This window comes from Halichoerus grypus, chromosome 5, assembly GCF_964656455.1.
Source record: "Halichoerus grypus chromosome 5, mHalGry1.hap1.1, whole genome shotgun sequence".
NCBI lineage: Eukaryota > Metazoa > Chordata > Mammalia > Carnivora > Phocidae > Halichoerus > Halichoerus grypus.
Window position 1 is genome coordinate 71702547 of NC_135716.1, and position 19096 is coordinate 71721642.

General features: G+C 40.3%; 1 protein-coding gene across 2 annotated transcripts in view; it reads right to left on the reverse strand.

Moving 5' to 3' along the window:
- Positions 1 to 19096, reverse strand: part of FAM110B (family with sequence similarity 110 member B) — a 149752-nt gene that overhangs the window by 105708 nt on the left and 24948 nt on the right. The window contains exons 1-2 of one of the 2 annotated variants that reach the window (XM_078072371.1): positions 4784 to 4890; positions 4293 to 4390 (exon numbers count right to left, since the gene is read on the reverse strand). The gene's annotated coding sequence lies outside the window, so the exon portion shown is untranslated. Of the gene's footprint in view, positions 1 to 4292; positions 4391 to 4783; positions 4891 to 19096 lie in introns of those variants that run through there. The other variant, XM_036088297.2, reaches the window with a different exon arrangement.

The window sequence follows — 19096 nt, forward strand, 5'->3', positions numbered from 1 at the left end:
TCTTCACTGAGTATGCTCTCTGCTAGGCACGGGTGCAAGGATAATAAGACGGGCTTTTATCACCAGAAGGGCTCAAATACATTCACATCCTAGGGTGACTCAGAGTCACTTGAATGATACACTCTTTTCTTTAAAAGACACTCTTAAGTCACGGAATGTCATTTGTTTCAAGTGTACCAAAAGCAAATGTGTAAAAAAAAAAAACGGTAAGAGGGGCGCCTGAGTGGCTCAGTTGATTAGGTGTCTACCCTTTGGCTCAGGTCGTGATCCTGGGGTCCTGGGATCGAGCCCCGCGTTGGGCTCCCGGCTCAGCGGGGAGTCTGCTTCTCCCTCTCCCTCTGCCCCTGCCCCCCAACCTGTGCTCTCTCTCTCAAATAAATAAATAAAATCTTTAAAAAATGGTAAGAAATTCTCCAATACACCAAAGACTCAAATGTGTTTTGGTTCAAAGTATAGGAAAAAGAATGTCAAAGTTTTTCCTGTAAGCTCCACTCAATTTAGGTATAGTAGAATCAAATGTTATTAGAGTTCATTTTGCTTCCCCTTTTATAGTTTTGGAACAACCATATAACATGGGTGATAATACTTCAATATACTTCAATACACTTACTACTTAAGAATGATGAAGGAAAGGCATTGTCTAATGAGAAAGACCAAAATATTTACACATATATATTGTAATCAAAGACACGTGTATGTAGGCTAAAGGATTCTAAAGTTATTCAAAATCTAATATCTTTATTCTTATGGTAGTTTTACAATTTCATAAAAATCCAAGAGAAAGGCTATCCTTCCTATTTAAAAACTGGACACTAATAAGAATAAAAAATTGAGGAGTATATAACTCTTACCTATTCACTCCAATAATTTATCATAAACGAAGCCTTTCTGAGTTAACTTTTGTGTCCAAAGTGTAGGCAATGATTTAATAAGCTAATGATGAGATTTTAAATAATGTTGTCAATAAATACATAGTGTCTGGTCGACAAACTGAATTTGTAGCCATTCTTTTTTTTTTTTTTCTTTTTTTAAAGATTTTATTTATTTATTTGACAGAGAGAGACATAGCGAGAGAGGGAACACAAGCAGGGGGAGTGGGAGAGGGAGAAGCAGGCTTCCCGCTGAGCAGGGAGCCCGATGTGGGGCTCGATCCCAGGACCCTGGGATCATGACCTGAGCCGAAGGCAGACGCTTAAAGAGTGAGCCACGCAGGTGCCCCCCTTTTTTTAAAAAAAAAAGATTTTATTTATTTATTTGAGAAAGAGCGCACGAGCATGAGAAAGGGGAGGGGCAGAGGGAGAAGCTGACCCCCAGCTGAGCAAGGAGCCCAATGTGGACTTGATCCTGGGACCCCGGGATCATGACCTGAGCCGAAGGCAGACGCTTAACCGACTGAGCCACCCAGGCGCCTGGGGAATTTGTAGCTATTCTTGCATACTACTATTAGATATTAGCCAACACTCAGGGTCACCATATCTGTCCCATTCTGAATACATTTGCTGATAATGCTATTGTCAGGTTACCATTACCCCTGAGGGCTACCATTTGTTTAGTCCATTATGTGCCTGGCATAATGTATTTTACGGCTGACAACATGTGGGTTAGGGGCACCAACCCCCACGCAGTCAAAAATCCACATATAACTTCTGTCTCCACAAAGACTTACCTACTAATAGCGCACTGCAGACTGAAAACCCTCCTGAAAACATAAACGATCAAGTCACCATATTTCATATGTTACCTGTATTACATACTGTATTCTTATAATAAAGTAAGCTAGAAAAAAGAACATGTTAAGAAAACCATAAGGAAGAGAAAATACATTTACAATACTGTACATATATTTATTGGAAAAAATCTGCATATAAGTGAACCCACACGGTTCAAACCCCTGTTGTTCAAGGGTCAACTGTATAGGACCACCTCTTTTCATGCTTATAGTAACCATGAGGATTAAATGTTATTATCTCTGCTCCGCAGAAGGTGATCGTAACAAAAGCTACTAAGCATTCCGCATGTGCCCTTCTATGTTGCAGCTCACTCATTTAATGCTCACAATAATCCTATGATACAGCACTACTATTATCCTGACTTGACAGATGAAGACACTGGGGCACAGAGCAAACAGCATTCCCAACATCACATACAACACGTGGCAGAGCCCAGATCCTCAGAACGCCAAAGCCACAATCTTATCCACCATCCTGCCCTCCATTCTACCTATGAGAAGGGGTGAGAGCAGACAGGAAAGGAGCCAGGGCTGGTGTGGTCAGAGCTGAACCCCCTAATGCACAAACCAAGTCTTAAATCTGGCCGGGACTCACCCCCCAAATTTCCCTGAAGGAACTCACAATAAGGAAACGGAAATCCGACCTCAAAGGTGGCATAGCTCAATGTCCCAGAAACACATGACCCAAAGGCCAGGGCTTCCAACTGACCAGAGCACATGGCATCACGGAATCAGGAGCCTTGGTCTGAACAGATGCCCCATGTCCATTCAGTGGTCACCAACTGCTTCTTTACTATGGCCCACAAAGTGCCCAACCACACTAGGCTCTCAGTTACTGAGCTAAATGAACCAGGGGCCCACCTCAACAGCTAACAGTGGAGGGAAACAAACAACATGAAATACGGGCTGTTGGGATCACAGCCAAGTGTTCTCAGATACAGTAGGGGGCCTCAAGGAGGGAGGGGGTGGGGTCAATTCTAACGTGTGTGAGGAGGTTAACAAAGCCTAAAAGAAAAGGTAGGTAGGGAGCCGAGTCTTGGAAGTGAGGCCAGGAAGACTTCTTCCAGCAGAAAGGCAGGAAGCCATGGTAAGACGCAGTCCCACTGGGAGGAAGACACCTGTGCTGGCAATGAGCTGACTCACTTACAACCCGCAGCCTAAGGACAGACAGACACTGTGAAGAAATGAGACGAATGTCCCAAGCATCATGCTGGAGTATATTTGCTACGGAAGATGTTTTCTGCTTAGGGAGAAGTTCCCCATTCCCACCCAGCACCCAGGATGAGGATGCTCACCTTGACCTGAGTCCAGGTTCCCCAGGGAACACTGCAATGACTAACGCATTCTTTTTTTTCTCTTTTTAAAGATTTTATTTATTTATTTGAGAAAGCGTGAAAGTGAGAGAGATCACAGAGGGAGAGAGAGAGAAGACGACTCTCTGCTGAGCAGGGAGCCCGATGCGGGGCTGGATCCCAGGACCTGGAGATCATGACCTGAGCCAAAGGCAGACGCTTAACCAACTGAACCACCCAGGCACCCTGACTAATGCATTCTTAATGCAATGTCGCCTAAGTGACTACAAAACACCAACATGAACCAAGCACGTGGGAGCGCCAGTCACCCCCACCTCACAGAAATTCCCATTTCAATTAGAAGGACCAAGAACGAGACAGAAATAAGGTGTTATATTCAGTGGAAATTATGACACTACCTTTACCCCCTGATATTTTTGCCAACTGGATTCAGGCACCTATGAAAGACTGAAGGCCTTTATTAACAGCATGAGTCTATGCATGGAGAGGAAAATAACATGTGTGCACCTCAATTTAAGCAGTACTATCTCTGGGGAGTGGCTTTCATGTGGACAGTCACATTCTATGTTATAGATCTGTGACGTCTCACTTTTGTGCAATCTATGTATTATGTTAGTGATTGCACAAAATATAGCAAATCTCCCGCCAAGTGAGAATACTTACAAATTCACTAGTCAGGAGACAGTCCACTGCGGCTGCCCCACCTATCCCCGTGAGCAATTGCTGATTCCGACAGTCCAAATTGCGGAGGTTAAATATCCAGACGTCACAAAAAAGCCACTGCAAGTAAACACCCAGGCAACTTCAAAAAGGGCTGGGAGAGCCCATGCGATTCAGGGCCAATGGGGTCAAGTGAGAGCCAGGGGCAGGAGCTGAGGCCAGCCTCTCGGCCAGACCAGCAGACATCGTGGTCAGGTGGGCAGCACGTTCATAGAGCTTTCTGCCAATTCCTCTCGTTCCTGCCGGGGCCGAGAGGCGGGGATGGAGTGTGTGTGCCCAGGACAGCCAGCAGCAAGGAACAGACTTCACAAAGGTTTGCTGGATGACTAGTAAAAAGAAAGGTGGGGGAGGGAGGAAGGAGAGAAAGGAAAGGGACAGAGAAAGGAAGGAACAGAAGGGAGGAAGGGAGGGAAGCTGGAGTGGAAAGGGAGGACATCTGCATTCTGCTCGACAAATAAAAGGTTGTATTTACTTGATGATCATCAGGGTTACGCATAAATTTAATAGTAGATGTTTTCACATGGAATTACCTTTTATTTCCCTTTCAGACCTCAGAGAGTCCTGGTAACGTTCAATTCAAGATGCAGAAAGAACAGGGTAGGTGCTCTGGATGTCCAACCGGGGATTTCTAAAGGGAAAGGACACAGATTACAAATTATTCCGGAGAATAAAAGTGATTAATTTTTAAAGTATCATTAAAAAGAGACCGATTTTCACTGAATGAGAGACAGTGTATTTCTTAATAAACTGGGGGGGGGAAAATCGAGCCCAAAGCCTCTTTCAAATACAGCTGCTCTAGCCAACTTTAAGTTGATTCTAGAAGAAAACAAAAATCAAACACGGGGTGGGCTTTGTTTGTGCATTTACCGGAAAACAATCCCAACAAGGAGGCTGTGTACTGCCATCTGCCTGGAGCCCCCAACCCTGGTGGCTCTGCGCCCCTCCAAACTCAACATCCCCCACGCGCCCTGTCCGTCCTTCTAGGTCAGAAAACCATGCAGGAAACAAGGTAGCCCCTCACCAACAACTGCATCGCTGCGAAGGGAAAGAGACATACTTCAGGAACTTTCTTAATGTTTCTAAGCAAATAAAAATATTACAAAATAGGCATTTCAGCTTGGCTCGTTCTCCAAATGCAGTTATGCATGAGCTCACAAACACATGCCCAGTTGTCCTGAGGCTTCTCTCTCTTGGAGTCAGGACAGAACTCGGAGGCAGCACTGTCCCAAATTGTGAGCACACAGTGTTTCGTTTTTAGGAAGGAAAGAATTAACATTGACCAGGCATGTACTCAGGCCCAGAAACAATGTGATTCCATTTTACAAAGGGGAAAAGAAACTGAGGCTTTTTGAGGGAAGTCCAGTCCACCGGTCTGTCTGACACATAAACGCTTTTATTATACTTGGATATACTTGGATCAATCCTGAAAGTGATTGTCATCTGAATATCTGGCAACGCGCCAAGAAAATACCGCGGTGGAAAATTTAAATGTCTTCTCCTCCAGCATCTGCTTTCCTTGTATACCATCAATTCAAATAACTACATCTTTGTTTACTTGAAAGTGGGAGCTAGAGACAGGGAAGGAAAAAGCTCAGACTGTAATAGATATCTTTTATTGAGATTTACTGTATATCTCCCATGGAGAGGGAGGAACGATCAATAGTAACATTTTTAAGGAGGCACTTGGGACTTTGACAGACAATGGCTAAGAACCACTTCATTAAGGTCAATGCCAACGTCCCAAGGATCATTATCTTCTTTCTGGAGTGATATGTAAATGAATGGTATGCCAGAAGTTTATTAGCAAGGCTGCAAATCTTGACCTAGATATTGCACAGCTTCAAAAAAATAAAATAAAAAGAAAGCCTGAAAATGTCTATTTAAATAACAACTAAGACTGATACTTCCCACACTCACATTTAAAACTTTCAAAACAATCTTCTTTCCCCTGTCCCTGCATCTAACAATGTTCAACAAGAACATAAAGTAACAATTAGTACCAGATTAAAATATGAACTCCAAGTTCTACAGCTGTTTTTGATTATTTACTACTTGCAATTTAAGGTTTTGTTCGCCTGCCGAAATAGATGATTCCAGAATTCAAATGAATAAAATCATATACATTTAACATTAGAGAAACTTTTATTTAAATTGGGCCCAGAGGTATTTGAGATTGATGGTGACTCATAATAACAAAGTAAAAGGTTTTATATTTATTTTCCAGCTAGTATTTTTTGTTTTGCCCTAAATTGTATCAAAAATTCCTTTAAAGAAATCCTTTTGATCTTTATCATTATTTTTGCCTTTTCTTTCTCACGCTTTTGAGGAGAAAAACAACAAAGAGGTCAGCCCTTCCTCTTAACGACTGAGAAATGTCAAAGTCACACCGTTATGATCGGGATGCAGAATAAAACCATAAATGAATTTCAGGATTGGATTTATCCTCAAAGTCGCCATGTGACATCAAAACCATCTTAAAAGAAATAATTCACAGCACATAGTTTAAAGCTAAGGCATTGTATGGTTAGCTGCTCCAATCCACTCCTTTCACATCTAAGGAAATGAAAGCCCAGAGTGGTCAACTGACCTCTCCAAAGTCACACAGCCCAGCGGGTCCTGGATCTCAGATTTCATAGATGCCAATCTAGTGCTCTATTAGATCATGACTGATCTTTAATTTCCACAAATAAACTCTTCAGCGCTTATAATTTCATCTGTTTTCTACTTCTCTTACTCTACACAGCATGAACACCACTTGATGAGTCAACTTAACTTTATGGTAATATGAAACACTACTCAAAATTATCAAAAACATGCTCTGCCTTTTGCTCTACTGAAAAAGACAGATTAAACCATTCATGCCCATGAGAAATCTGAAATAAAATTTGGGATACTCTTAAGTTGTCTAACCTAGATACGTCTACTCTAATAATAGAATTTCCCTCTCTCATTCACAGCCAAATCATAATCATAGCTTTGCCACAACACATTTTCAAGAAGATTTTATAGATAGCTAGCAAGCAAAATGTAGGTATTCTACAGTAAAAGCTTATATAAGCAGCTTTTAAAGTAAGAATTTCCAGATAGTTTCCTATTAGATCCATCAGTTCAAACAGAACTCTTATTCTCTGAAATTCTGGAATCACTCAAGAGCACTTAATTTACCTAGATCAGCAACTTATTATCATCAACAGTCATTTGTCGACTCCTCAATTATTTACACCGTACAGTGCCAGGTGCAAAGGAACGCAAAAGCGTGAGCCGATGTTCTTGCTACTGTAGGCTGATGAGGGAGATAATTAAGGAGGATTTCACAGTGGCATCTGAGACAAGGTTTGCACGTGATGAATGTGTATGTGTGAACGTGCGTTTAGAGGCCTAGTTAATAAAACCACTCAGGTTTTCTTAGAGAATATGAGCTGACAGATTTTGTAAACAGTACAGCTGGCCCTTGACCAATGAACTGCGAGGGTCCACTTATACCCGAATCTTTTTGTGATAGAAGCAGTACAGTACTGTAAATGTATTTTCTCTTCCTTATGATTTTCTTCATAACATTTTGTTTTCTCCAGCTTATTTTACAGTAAGAACATAGTATATAATACATACAACATACACAGTATGTGTGAAATGACTGTTCATGCTACAGGTGAGGCTTCTGGTCAACAGCAGGCTATTAGTAAAGTTTTGGAGGGAGTTAAAAGTTATACGTGGATTTTCTACTGCATGGTGAGGGATCAGCACTCTAACTCCTGCACTGTTCAAAAGTCAACTGTATATGTAGGGAAGCAGGGTAAGATAAATTAAAATAAACCAACAGATAACAGAAGAATCCCTCTAATCATGCCCAAAAGAGCAAAAAAAAAAAAAAAAAAAATGGTGAGGGAAACAAAATATCCTTTGAAAGGGGTTCCTTTCTTGAAAAAAAGTCAGCAACAAAATACCTTCCTTATATTTCTTCATAATCACTCATTCATGGTACTAAAACTCAGTGCGAGACAAAAAACCCCATTTAAAAAAAGACAAGATTTAAACACTTTCAAAAAGAAAATAAACAAATGTCAAGTAAGCCCAGGAAGAGATATTCAATATAATTAGTTAGTAGGAAAATGCAAAGTAAAACCTTAATGAGATACCATTAAAAACTCGTAAGAATGACTAAATTTAAAAGGACCCAAATATCAAGTGTTTGCAAGGATGTGAAGGAACTAGAATCCTTATACAAGGCTGGCAGGAAATCCAAAAAGTCACAGGCACTTTGAAAAATAATTGGGCAGTTTCTTTTTTTATTTTTTTTATTATGTTATGTTAATCACCATACATGTAGTTAGTGTTCCATGATTCATTGTTTCCATATAACACCCAGTGCTCCATTCAATACGTGCCCTCTTTAATACCCATCACCAGGCTAACCCATCCCCCCACCCCCCTCCCCTCTAGAACACTCAGTTTGTTTCTCAGAGTCCATAGTCTCTCATGGTTCGTCTCCCCCCTCCGATTCCCCCCCCCTTCATTTTTCCCTTCCTGCTATTTCTTTGTTATTTTATTTTAACATATAATGTATTACTTTAAATTCAAATTTGATTAATTAACATATAATGTATTATTAATTTCAGAGGTAGAGGTCAGTGATTCATCAGTCTTATATAACACCCAGTGCTCATTACATCACGTGCCCTCCTTAATGTCCATCATCCAGTTACCCCATTCCCCACACCCTCCCCCTCCAGTAACCCTCAGTTTATTTCCTATGATTAAGAGTCTCTGATGGTTTGTCTCCCTCTGATTTTGTCTTTATTTTTTCCTCTCTTCCCCTATGATCCTCTGTTTTGTTTCTTAAATTCCACATATGAGATCATATAATTGTCTTTCTCTGATTGACTTACTTCGCTTAGCATAATAACCTCTAGTTCCATCCACATTGTTGCAAAAGGCAAGATTTCATTTTTTGATGGCTAAGTAGTATTCCATTGTATATATATACCACATCTTCTTTATCCATTCATCTGTCGACGGACATCTGGGCTCTTTCCATAGTTTAGCGATTGTGGACATCACTGCTATAAATATTGGGGTGCGGGTGCCCCTTCGGATCACTATATTGGTATCTTTGGCGTAGATATCTAGTAGTGCAATTGCTGGGTCATAGGGTAGCTCTATTTTCAATTTTCTGAGGAACCTCCATACTGTTTTCCAGAGTGGTTGCACCAGCTTGCATTCCCACCAACAGTACAGGAGGGTTCCCCTTTTTCTACATCCTCCCCAACATCTGTCGTTTCCTGACTTGTTAATCTTTGCCATTCTGACTGGTGTGAGTGGGTATCTCATTGTGGTTTTGATTTATATTTCCCTGATACCAAGTGATGTGGAGCATTTTTTCATGTGTCTGTTGGCCATTTGGATGTCTTCTTTGGAGAAATGTCTGTTTATGTCTTCTGCCCATTTATTGATTGGGTTATTTTTTTTCTTGGGTGTTGAGTTTGTAAGTTCTTTATGGATTTTGGATACTAGGCCTTTATCTGATAAGACATTTGCAAATAACTTCTTCCATTCTGTCGGTTGTCTTTTAGTTTTGTTGACTATTTCCTTTGCTGTGCAGAAGATTTTTATCTTGATGAAGTCCCAATAGTTCATTTTTGTTTTTGTTTCCCTTGCCTTTGGAGATGTGTCTAGCAAGAAGTTGCTGCAGCCAAGTTCACTGAGGTTGCTGTCTGTGTTCTCCTCTAGGATTTTGATGGATTCCTGTCTCACATTTAGGTCTTTCATCCATTTTGAGTCTATTTTTGTGTATGGTGTAAGGAAATGGTCCAGTTTCATTCTTCTGCATGTGGCTGTCCAATTTTCCCAGCACCATTTGTTGAAGAGACTGTCTTTTTTCCATTAGATATTCTTTCCTGCTTTGTCAAGGGTAGTTGACCATAGCACTGAGGGTCCATTTCTGGGCTCTCTATTCTGTTCCATTGGTTTATATGTCTGTTTTCATGCCAGTACTATGCTGTCTTGATGATCACAGCTTTGTAATAGAGCTTGAAGTCCGGGATTGTGACGTCACCAGCATTGGTTTTCTTTTTCAACATTCCTTTGACTATTTGGGGTCTTTTCTGATTCCATAAAATTTTAAGATTATTTGTTCCAGCTCTGTGAAAAAAGTTGGTGGTATTTTGATAGGGATTGCATTGAATGTATAGATTGCCCTAGGTAGCATAGACATTTTAACATTTGTTCTTCCAATCCATGAGCATGGAACGTTTTTCCATTTCTTTGTGTCTTCCTCAATTTCTTACATGAGTGTTCTATAGTTTTCTGAGTACAGACCCTTTGTCTCTTTGGTCAGGTTTATTCCTAGGTACCTTATGGTTCTGGGTGCAATTGTAAATGGGACCGACTCCTTAATTCTCTTTCTTCTGTCCAACTGGGCAGTTTCTATTATAAAGTTAAACACACACCATATGACCCAGTAATTCCACGCTGAGGTATTTACCCAAGAGAAATTTAAAGACACAAATTCCCAAGACTTGTATAAGAATGTTCATAGTAGCCTTATCCATCATAGCCCAAAACTTGAAAGAACTCAAATGTCCATCAACTGATGAATAAATAAACAAATTATTGTGTAGCACACAAAGGAACACTACTCAATAATCAAAAGGAAAGAATTACTGATGCATTTAACAACATAAGTAAATCTCAGAAATATTATACTAAAAAGCCAAACACGAAGGACTAAATGTATAGGTCCACTTATATGAACTTTTTGAGAAGGCGAAACTATAGCGGTAGAAAGCAGATCAGTTGTTGCGAGGGGCCAGGGTGTGGGGAGAAGGGGCTGAATGCAGAGAGTACTGACAGAACATGCTGGGGGGACAGAAATGTTCTATATCATGATTGTAGTAGTGCTACATGCTTGTGCATATTGTTGAAAATTCACTGAATTATACCCTTAACATCAGTGAATTCAATTGTATATTCAGTATACTTCAACAAAACTGATTAAAAACAAAACAAAACTCAGGGCTACCCATCATGTAACCTGGAAATCAGTAACCTCATCAATAAGATCTGCAAATCCTTCAGCAGATGGCACTCGACATCTTCAAATACTTAATCATCAGTGACGGGTAAGTACCAGGAGACCACCATAAAAGAGAAAGAAAAAACCAATAGTCAAATTTATTGCTTACAGGGAAACTAAATTACTACATTTTTCTACAACTTCCAATAGGTTTTAGCTTTCTATTCCAGAAAGTGGGCTACTAATATGTACTCTAAAATAAACCTCCTCGGGGAGCCTGGGTTGCTCAGTTGGATAAATGTTTGTCTTCAGCTCAGGTCATGATATCGGGGTCCTCAGATGGAGCCCGAGTCTGGCTCCCTGCTCACTGAGGAGTCTGCTTCTCCCTCTCCCACTGCCCTTCCCCCCACCCCCCACTCGTGTTCTCTCTCTCTCTCTCAAATAAATAAAATCTTTAAAATCTTTTTAAAAAATAATAAAATAAACCTCCTCATTGTAAAAGAAAAATCTTCCTAAAACTATTGGTGATCCATATAGGGTAATATATAGAAGATTGAAGAATTACCAAGAAATTCATAGGAAAAAAACCAACAAGTATGGAAATGTGAAGAAATATGGATTAGCTTATAAATCAACTCCAAAATTATTCTTTAAAACTCTTTGATATGTTAATTGGGAAACACTTCTAAAGCATCCATAAGGATTTGACCTGGTCTACTAGACATGCTTATCTATGATGTAAATAAAGACTTTAAGATAGGCTTACCAAAATTATAGCTGACTCAGAGGTTAAAAATGGATAAAATGTTATATAATAGAATCATGACTCTAAATGTATAAAGATGGAACAATTTTATTTTATTAGTGTCAAATATACAGAAAAAAGGTGCATTCATTCAACAAATATTCTCGGAGGGGCTGCCATGTGTTGGTAACTAGGTGAGAAAAGACACCAAGACTTAAAAAGTGCCCTTTCTTTGCTCTTACAAAGTTTATCAACCAAAAAATGTAAGTAATGCACTCTGCGATAGGAGTTCTAAACTAATTAATCTGAAAAAGACCTACGAGCTTGAGGTTATCACACAACTCTTTACCTATGGCATACTAGTGAAATTACAGGCTGAACTAACAGAATTATCAAATTCCATACACATACACGCAAGTACTACTCTCCTTCAAATGGGTCAACTGCGTAGGGGTGTGGATAACACTCCATCACACTCTGGATGTACTCATTACAAGTCCCATTCTAAAGCCCAGCTTAGGTGCCTCCATCTTCTACCTGTTGCCATCCACCCACTGCTAAAATCCCTAAGATGATGCACAAGCCTGGAATTACCCTGTACCTCCTACACAATCCAGGTTGATAAGAGTGTTAGATACTGTCAGATCTTGACAGACTGAGGCACGGGCTAATAGGAGAAGGACCCAGCAATATTTAAATCAGCCAGGGAAGTGGGGGTAGAAGGTGGATTATCCTATGAAGGAAGAAACATCATTCTGAATGACAGAAGTTAGACGGGAAGATATGGCTCACTATAGGAGCATTCCAGTCCTGACCAATCTCAAATTTGAAGAGACTGCCTCATGAGGTAGACCTGGCAGCATAAATTTACTGAGCTGAGAATTTAGCCCTAATTCTATTTCCAATACTTCATCATAATGTGCTACCTGTCTCTCAACGCCCAGATTTTCAACCTTCCCTGTGGATCTTTCTCAAATCCATTTAGGACCATGCCCTCCTACCCACCCCCATGCCTACAAACTTTACCTCTTTCAGTGGCTCTGTATCACTGACAGGATCAAAGCCAAACACCCCTCATGCGGGCAGACAGGGCCCCCTATCAGATTTGCCTCTCCTGCCACTCTCCTTTATATGCTGTGTCCAGGAATCCCAAATCACTGTAGAACACGCTCAGGGGGCCACACTTTTTCTTGCCTTCACGCTGTGCCTGTCATTCGCTGAAATATCCCACACCTCCTGATGTGTGTGTGGAGGCTTCAGCCCACTTGGCCTCCACATAGTTCACACAATCCCTCCTCTGAGAAGCATTCCACGCTTTACCACTTCCTCCTCTCCATGCCCATGGCGCCTTCCTGGTCTCCATGAAAACATTCACCCCAGATCCAAAGATTAGTTATGGCTGTATCTCCCTGCTGAACCTTAAACCCCTGCCTGGTTCTCTTAATCCCTAGGACTTAGCCCAGGTCGTGATACTTCACAGATATTTCTGACGAGTCAGGGATTCTAAGATACCCCAGCTGTGTATGTCCTGTCTGACCTTATTCCCGTCAGCAGTCTATCAACTAGGCTCTGCACGGGGTACACAATGAGCCCAGGCAAAGGCTGCCATCTTGGGGCTACAGAAGACAGAGGTGGGCAACTCTCTAAAGAATCCAGGCAGCCTCAGTTGGGATGGAGCATTAGAACCAAAATGATTACCTCATGGACACTCTTGGCTGTTGTGAAGTCAGCTGGGTTCAAATCTTGCCTCCTCGGCTTCACTGAGTATGTGACCTTGAGCAACTAACTTAACCTCTCAAAGCCCAGATTCCCTGGTTATAAAATGAAGATAATTATAGCCCTTACCTCAAAGGGTCACTGTGAGGATTACGTGCCAATGTGTTGTAAAGGAGGTAGGGTAGGAATCTGGAGGTTGCAAATGCTCACTGAATGTTGTCTGATGGCTCAGCAACCTTGTCCTGCCTGCTTTTCCATGACGGAATGGAAATACTACCTACTCCGGAATAAGGTGTTCAACAAAATGTGTAAAAATGCCAGGTACAGAGGAATCACTTGATTATGAATCACTGATTTCTAAACCTAGAAAATTACCGTTTCCAAAAAGACAGGATTATACAACTAGAGAATCTCTTGAGGTTCAAATCAAAAACATAATCACCTCACATAATACTCCCCACATACTGTGAAGACTCTTTCAAAAGAGTCTTTTTATGTATTCTAATAATTAATTTATTTGGACTGAATTTAAACAGATCCCTATATTTCTCTAAGCTTGACAAAAAAAAAAAAAGCACACTCAAAAGTTTCATTAAATTCACTCAAATGTAGCCCATCACTTTTGTTCATTGATTCTCTATAAACAATAAGACTTAGCAAACCGCATTTGGTCAAAGAAATGTTATATCCAAGATAGAAATTTCTGAAAAATGTCATAATGGAAAAACCCGTAAACAGCTTACTACAGCGTCCATGTCACAAATTTATCTTAAGGATAAATACACCTGGTTCCAACCAACACATTTTGTAGAAAGAGTGTCATTTCAAACGTTCACTTTTAACACTCAACACAGAGCTTATTATACAAATACATGTTTATAAACCTAGCACCTTATTGACTGGCTTACGATCCAATTACTAATACTGTCCTTTTCCAGGGTTTTAATGATTGTGAGTCAGTACCTGAAATAATATCTCATTTAGAAAAGATTAATAAAATCACAAAGCAAACAGTTTATGGTAAGTAGCTCTCAGCCAACATGTCAGCAAGCAGTTGGGTGGGATGTTATTTAGATGCAAGAACATGAATGTAAGCAGGAGTAATTCTGATATATTCTGCAAGACTAATAGGCTACTCTGGGAAGAAAAACAGAGGAGCTTCCTTCCGTAAAAATTTTCAAACTTGTGGGGCAACTGGGTGGCTCAGCCGGTTGAGCCTCCGACTCTTGATTTTGGCTCAGGTCATGATCTCGGGGTCCTGGGACCAAGCCCCATGTGTGGGGTTCTACTCTCAGCAGGGAATCTGCTTATGGATTCTCTCTCTCTCCCTCTCCCTCTGCCCCTCACCTTGCTCACTCTCTCTCTCTCAAATAAATAATCTTTAATTTTTTTTTTTTTTCAAACTTGTGGAGTGCCTGGCTGGCTCAGGCAGGAAGAGCATGTGATTCTTGATCTTGGGGTCATGAGTTCAAGCCCCACATTGGGTGTAGGGATTACTTAAATAAATAAAACTTAAAAAAATTCTTTTCGAACTTGAGATTTCCTAAATCCAAAATATACTTCCAAAGTCACTGAACTTCTTTGTCCAGCAGAAAGTGTTGTAGAAAATGTGTATTTTGTAGTTACTCAAATTTTTATGTGCAAAATCCCTTACTAACCTACATTATGGAAAATACTTCTCTCAAGAAAAAACGTAGCAGTAAGGAACTTCCTAACCTAAGGCATAAAGCATTTATCTTATCTGGAGATGATCTTTAAATTATTATTTTTTTAAATTTTTTGTTTTGGTAAAATATCCAACACAAAATTTACCATCTTAAACTGTTTTAAAGTGTACAGTTCAGTCCTATTAAATACATTCCTACTGCTGTGCAACCATCACCACCATCCATTTCCAGAACTCTTTTTATCTTGTAGAACTAAAACTCTGCACCCATTGAACAATAAATCCCATTCCCACTCCTCCGTACCCCTGGCAACTACTTTCTGTCTCCATGATTTTGACTACTCAAGTATTTCATATAAGTGGAATCATATAGTATCTGTCCTTTTGTGATTGGCTTACTTCACTTAGTATATAATGTCTTCAAGTTTCATCCATGTTGTAGCATGTGTCAGAATTTCCTTTGTTTTGAAGGCTGAATACTATTGCATTCTATGGACGTACCACATTCTGCTTACTCATTCATCCACTGATGAACACGTGAGTTGTTTGTACGTTTTAGTTATTGTAAATGATACTGCTGTGAACATGGGTGTACAAAAATCTCTTCAAGACCCTGCTTTCAGTTCTTTTGAGTGTATACCCAGAAGCAGAATTGCCGGCTCATAGGATAATTCTACTTTTGTAAGTTACACTTTTTGGATGAGTAAATTAAATCAGTGAGTAATCAAATCAATCACTATGTTCCTCAAAAAATAAAAATTATGTAATAGTACTTAAATAACCCTATCATGCCAAGAAATTATGTTCACAAAATTCTGTTTTCTGCTATGACTGTAAACTGGCAATCTCCCATCCTACCAGGCATGTCCAAATACCAAAAAAGAGAGTGTTGATGAGATGCTCATCTCCCCGCCGCCACTTTTTTTTTTTGCCTTAAAATATTAGTCTCCATGATACATTCAACATTGGACCGCAGGGACTCTAAGTATCAATTACACTGTTTGTAAGACACACACACACACTCGTTATGCTCATCAAACATGCAGGCGCAGTGCTTTCCCACACTGTTGTTTTTTATTTGGTCCTCAAGAGACGGATCTCTGTTTAATAACGTTGAGGTCTGGGGCTCTTTGTCTAGGTGTAAAGTATCATTGGAGTCCCTTTCAAGTACTTCCCAGAGCAGGTGGCAATGATTTCAGGCCAAAGAATCTCTACTTTTAGCTTTCTCTTAAAAAAGCTATTTGTCTCATTAATAAGCGATAATAAGGATAGAACAATGCCCACATCAACACTGGCATTTTCTGCTATCCTATAAAAATTAAGCATCATCTTAATAAAATGTAATGCAATCGACTGGGCACTTCTTTTTTTAATGTTTAAATACATGCTTTTATTGAGACATCAGATTTTATATTATTACATTTCTTAATCACTGGTATAATACACATGATAGAAAATTTACCATCTTAATCATTTTTCAGTGCATAGTTGAGTGGCATCAAAGATATTCCAATTCTTGTCCAATCATCACCACCATCCATCTCCAGAACTCTTTTCACCTTGAAAAACTGGAATTCTGTACCCATTAAATCTAAATAAATAAACTCTGTACTCTGTCTCCCGCCCCTCCCCCCACTCCCCACCCAATATTGAGCAACTGCTAATTCTGTCTCTGTGAATTCGACTTCTTTAAGTACCTCATGTAAGTGGGATTATACAGCATTTGTCCTTTCATGGCTGGCTCATTTTGCTCAGCATAAGTCCTCCAGGTTCATCCACATTGTAGCCTGTGTCTACTGGGCATTTCCTCTTCTTCTTTTTTTTTTTTTTTTTAAGATTTTATTTATTCATTTATTTGAGAGAGAGAGAGAGAGCACATGCAGGGGAAAGTGCGGAGGGAGAAGCAGACTCCCCTCTGAGCAGGGGCTCGATCCCTGAACTCTGGGATCATGACCTGAGCTGAAGGCAGATGCCTAATCGACTGAGCCACCCAGGCGCCCCTCTACTGGGCACTTCTGACCTCACGTATCACAGGAAAGCTTTAGCCTTCAGAACAGAAATGTAGAGCCAGATGCATCTCAGCAGTGAAGCTTTTGTGAATGGACAATCCCAAAAGAGATCCCTGTGTTTATTAAAGCAAGAGTCGGACGGTACTAGCAGGATCCAGGAAGACGAGCATCCATAGCACCACAGGATGCTGCTCATGGCTCCCTTCTCAACGCTGCTTCCAGCAAGTGAGCGAGTAGGGCGGGTGAGCCAGGCCACCTGGCATGTCTGTAAAATAAGTTAGGGTACAGTTTCACGGAGGACTGCACTTTTCGTTTTTCATGTCTGCTATACCCGATCTTTGGGGCTTTGGAGAAATGAATATCAATTTAAATGACTGGCCAGGAAAGAGCGACACTATTAGTAAACATCAAATTAATGGCTCCATTACATGTAAGGCAATTTTCCTATCTTAATGGTAATAGAAAATTACATGATAAAAATTACAACTTGCTCCATAAAATATAGCATTTATTATATTATCTTTTTTTTTTTTTTTTTTTAAAGATTTTATTTATTTATTTGAGAGAGAGAGAATGAGAGAGAACACATGAGAGGGGGGAGGGTCAGAGGCAGAAGCAGACTCCCTGCCGAGCAGGGAGCCCGATGTGGGACTCGATCCAGGGACTCCAGGATCATGACCTGAGCCGAAGGCAGTCGCTTAACCAACTGAGCCACCCAGGTGCCCTATATTATCTTTTTTTTTTAAGATTTTATTTATTTGACAGACAGAGCACAAGCAGAGGGAGAGAGAGGGAGAAGCAGGCTCCCTGCTGAGCAAGGAACCCGATGTGGGACTCGATTCCAGGACCCTGGGATCATGACCTGGGCCAAAGCCGCTTAACCGACTGAGCCACCCAGGCATCCCTATATGATCTTTCGTAGCATTTTTTGGCTGTGTGGCTATTGTATGTAAGCCTTGTTTCCCCAAATAAATTATATATTTCAAAAAACATAGTCTTTTCATTCTTTTATATCCATCTCACATCAATGTTCACATAAAACTAGGTATTGGATAAAATGCTACTGGTTGATCAAAAAGTAATTGATAGGACCATCTAACACATAAAAAATAAATGGACTGATCATAAAAAAAAGGGTTAAACAAGGGAGTATTTTATAGCTTAGTGCTTAAAGGTGTTTGCTTTGTAGTCAAACACTTCCCAATTTATTTTCTTAATTTAAATTCAATTAGCCAACATATAGTACATCATTAGTTTCAGACGTAGTGTTCAACAATTCATCAGTTGCATATAACACCCAGTGCTCATCACATCACGTGCCCTCCTTAATGCCCATCACCCAATACACCATCTTCCCACCCTCCTCCCCTCCAGCAACCCTGTTTGCTTCCACTCTGATGACTTCCCATTCAGTTTTCCCTTCCTTCCCCTATGATCCTCTGCGCTGTTTCTTATATTCCACATATGAGTGAAACCATATGATAATTGTCTTTCTCTGACTGACTTATTTCGTTCAGCATAATACCCTCCAGTTCCACCCACATCAATGTAAATGGTAAGCATTCATCCTTTCTGATGGCTGAGTAACACACTTCCCAATTTAAATCTCAGTTCTACTCAGAATTGTTCTAAATTAAATATCAACACATTCAATACCACTGGATTGAAACCAGAAATATAGTACATGATCCATTATGTTTCTACCATTAGTGGTAGTAATATTATTGCAATGCACCTCTTGCGATGGTATTAGGAAGTAGTACCTCTGGGAGGTGGGTAGGTCATGAGGATGGAGCCCTCATAAACGGGATGAGTGCCCTTATAAAAGAGACACAAGAAACTTTCCTCATCCCTTCTGCCCTGTAAGGACACAAGACTAAAAAGTTGTCCATGAACCAGGAAACGGGCCTTCATGATACACGGAATCTGCCTGAACCTTGATCTTGGACTTCCCAGTCTCTAGAACTGTAAGAAATAAACATTTATTATTTAAGCTCCCCAGTCTATGGTAGTTTGTTACAGCAGTCTAAAAAGACTAAGACAGCTACGGATCCACTTTATGTATCTTTAACTTCTCCCGTTTTCTGATTTGCATTTGATTGGGCAGTTTCATAACTGAAAAGAAGTCTGTCTCAGGGCAAGTGCCAGAGAACAAGGTTTGATTTCATTTTTATTCTCTTTCAGAT